Consider the following 3,867-nt stretch of genomic DNA (forward strand, 5'->3'; position numbering starts at 1 on the left):
AAGTGACTCAATCATTATTAATTGCAAGCTACTATCCAGGGAGACTTTCTCTTTTTTAGGATCAGTATACTCAGAAGGATCTTTTGGAGCATAAAGAGTTGGGATAATCCTGTCTCCATCTATAGAATCTTCAATTCTAACCGTAGGAATGAAAGGTCCACCTTGAGGATCTGAATTTAGAGTGGATTGGCCATCTTGATGAACAACATCATTTTCTTTCTCCAAAGAGTGTATTTAGCTTTGTCAAAGGTAGTAATTTTGATATTACTGATTTTCTGTGTATTTATTCTTCCAAGATCTTAAATCTGTTTACTTTCAGATTTTCCTTTAATACCACTTGTTAGGAAATGAATAACACACAGAGGGGGGGGGGGGTGAATGTGTTTTACTGTTTTTGAGCTTTTCTTGAATGTTTATGGTTGAACAAAGTAAATTAATTCTTGTAGTGAAATGTGTTAATGCAGAAATTAAACTTGCATAAAACTAAAGAACATAGATCTTCAAAACTCACTTAATTTTATATTAAAATTTAGACTGTTTTGCTACAAAATTTCTAGGCACTTTGTTGATAAAGAGCTTAGCTTCTTCTTGAGAGTGTTACAAGAAATTTGATCTAAATTGTTACTACTGACTAAGGACCAATGTTAACTTTATAACTCAGCTAACTGCTGGTTTACACAGTGTGTAATAAGACATGCTATTAGCTTTTCTAAACTGTCACTTGTCATTTCTATTTATAGAAAAGCAGATGTTCCATTTATGGCTTAGCATATCTTTAGCATCCCGTGTTTACTTTAATCTTCCTCTGTCAGTTAATCTTTGCCATTGATCTTGCACATTATTCAAGCTGCTTTTTGTAGACTTGCCAATCCAGCTGTCGGATTGTTTGTTGATTGTTTATCTTGGATATTGAACTGATCTGCAACCTTGTACTTTGAGATTGTATATCGAGATCTCCAGTTTAGGTATATAGAACACTTGACATCTCGATAAGTATATTGTCTTATCGAGATCTTTAGCACTCTATATTTAGTTTAGCTTGTAGAGGTCTTCAGTTCTCTATAAGAGAACTTTGGCTTGTCGAGATCTCTAGTCTTCACATCTTCACTTTGACCTATCGATAACTCTTGGTTCTCTAGTGGCTTCTTGACTTGTCGATTTCTCAGAGTTCTCTAGTCAAATTAACTTGTCGAAATCTTAGAGTCCTCTAGTAAATTTGACTTATCGATATCTCTGAGTTCTCTAGTGAATTTTGACTTATCGATATCTCTGACTTCTCTAGTGTAACTTGACTTATCGATAACTCAGTGTTCTCTAATGAATGTAGACTTGTCGAAAACTCTGAGTTCTTTAGTGAAGAAATGACTTATCGATATCTCCCATCTTCGTGTCTTCAATTTGGCTTGTCGATATCTTTTTGAGTTTTCTAGTAGCTTTCCTGACTTCTCGATAAGCCGTTCTGGAGTTCTCGAATGACTTCTCTATAACATTAAATCTGTGACTTGTAGAGATCTTGACTTAGAGTAATTTTCTCCAAATAGATTTATTCAACTCCAAGCTTCTTCAAAATTCTTCAGAGGCATGATCTTCTTGATCTTCTTTCAGCTAGAATCCTTAGGCTTGATACCGTTTCAGGAAAAAGACTCCAGTCTGCTCCTTTGCATTTTTACAGACTTTAAGTGTTACAAGTACAAAATACAAATTAAGATAACAATACAACTTACTTAGGGTTGGCCCCAAGTTTAACTGATTACCAAAAATAACAGTTCATTAATCTCCTCCTTAGATCAGATGTTCATCTAGCTTGCTTTATACTTTGATCAGAGACACTAATGATGTTGTTATCTCCAGTGATCTTTGACATTATCACTTATATATTACACTCCTGCAAGAGAAATAGCTACCTCCATTGGTTTATGAGGACCACCACAAATCCTGTTTAGATATTCAGGATCCGTGGCTTCCAAACACATGGCCATCTTGACTCTCCAGATTGGATATTCATGTATATTCAGAATTGGCACCTTGATTGCTTCATACCTACTCATGTTGCTGCTAATTCGTGATGTGGCTGGGGGTGGTGGTTTTGGATTCTGTGTTTCTTCTTCTTTGTTTGACATTGTTGATTGATTTTCAGATCTTAAACTATTTTTATGTTAACATCAACCTCTGATACCAATTATTAGGCCTGTAATCAACTATAGGGGGGTTGATACAGTTAATACAATCAATTCGACAAAGCTTCAACAGAATCAACAGTTTTTATATTAACAGATAAAAATTGATTACAAAGGTACTCTCTCGAAAGGATGAACAATTATCCTTGAGAGCTTCTAGGTTATACGAAAGATATAACAATGTTCGCAGTGCTTATAACATGAACCTAATATGTGCTTTATATAGAGCACATCTACATAATGTATAAGGAATCATATTCTATCAATAACAAGGAAACCTATCACAATGATTCTGAAATAAAGTCCTTCACCGCCTTGAATTCCTGCTTTCCTTTTCCTCCTCGAGTATCGACTGAAGTGACAAATCCCGATGACATCATCTGCTGATCATCTAGTACTGATATAAGTACTGATGATGTCACTCTTCAGTAAATGCTGATATAAGTCCTGATAAGAACTTCCGATTGTTTCTGCTGATATAATCAATTATATCTAACAGTACCTAATTTTTCCATTTATGACATATAAGCTGTCATATAAGCTACATAAATGGGTGTTCATAAACTTTTTTCCAAATGGTCTAGGTAGAATATCATTCAACATTTATGACCAATAAACCCCATTTAAGAGGAAACAAACATTCATTAGTAAGGAGGGACTAGGAGGATGCTGGAATTGATTTTAAGTCAATTTCACTAAAACTTAGCTTATGAGGATTGGTAGGATGGCACTTGAAGTTCTTTATAGGAAAGCGTTGGAGTTAATTTTTGTAGTAGTTTTGTCAAAATATGACTTAAGAGTAGGGATAAAAAAATGATTGAAGTTGCTCTAGACAACTAAACAATTTTTTAACTAAACTTCAAAATCACTTTGAAGACCCTGCTTAAATTTAGCCAAACAGATGTTGAGTATACAACAACGAAAGAAAAACCCAAAGCGAATAAACAAGAAAATAAAAGACAATCACACAAGACAAAGATTTACGTGGTCCGGAAATTCCTACTACATAAGCCACACTAATTTTATATTGATCTCTCATAATTTATTGTGTTATGATTTTACAATCACATGAGTATTTATAAGAGAAGAAACTAGGCCTAAATCAAAATTATAGTCCAAATCTGAAAAGTAGACTAATCCATAATATAATTTGAATCTGAATAGTATATTTTAATGGGCTTAATTAATAGACTCCACAAACCCAACAATCTCCCACCTAGAGTCTGTCCAATCTTCACTTCACTCTTGTAAGTCTAGTAAAATCAATTCTTTAATTAATAACTCTAACTAGTGCAACGCCTTCTCATCGATCAATTCTGAAGGCCAGTTGAAACTACGCAAAACTTCAACTTTTCATTTGTAACCACCTTAGTCAACATATCTGCATGATTCTTTGAACCAAGAATTTTCTTCAAGGACAAAGTATCATTGCTTTTCAACTCTCTTGTAAAGTGATATCTCAGCTGAATATGCTTCGTCCTAGCATGAAACATGGGATTCTTTGCAAGATAAATGGTACTCTGACTGTCGCTATACAAAGAATTATCCGCCTGTTTCTTGCCCAACTCCTCAAGTAAATTCTTCAACCAAATCATCTCCTTGATAGCTTCAGAGATAGCCATATATTCTGCTTCTTTGGTTAAAAGAGAAACACTCTTTTGAAGTCGAGACATCCAACTAACTGCGGTGC

Source organism: Apium graveolens, chromosome 2 (genome assembly GCF_009905375.1).
Source record: "Apium graveolens cultivar Ventura chromosome 2, ASM990537v1, whole genome shotgun sequence".
In the NCBI taxonomy this organism is placed as follows: domain Eukaryota; kingdom Viridiplantae; phylum Streptophyta; class Magnoliopsida; order Apiales; family Apiaceae; genus Apium; species Apium graveolens.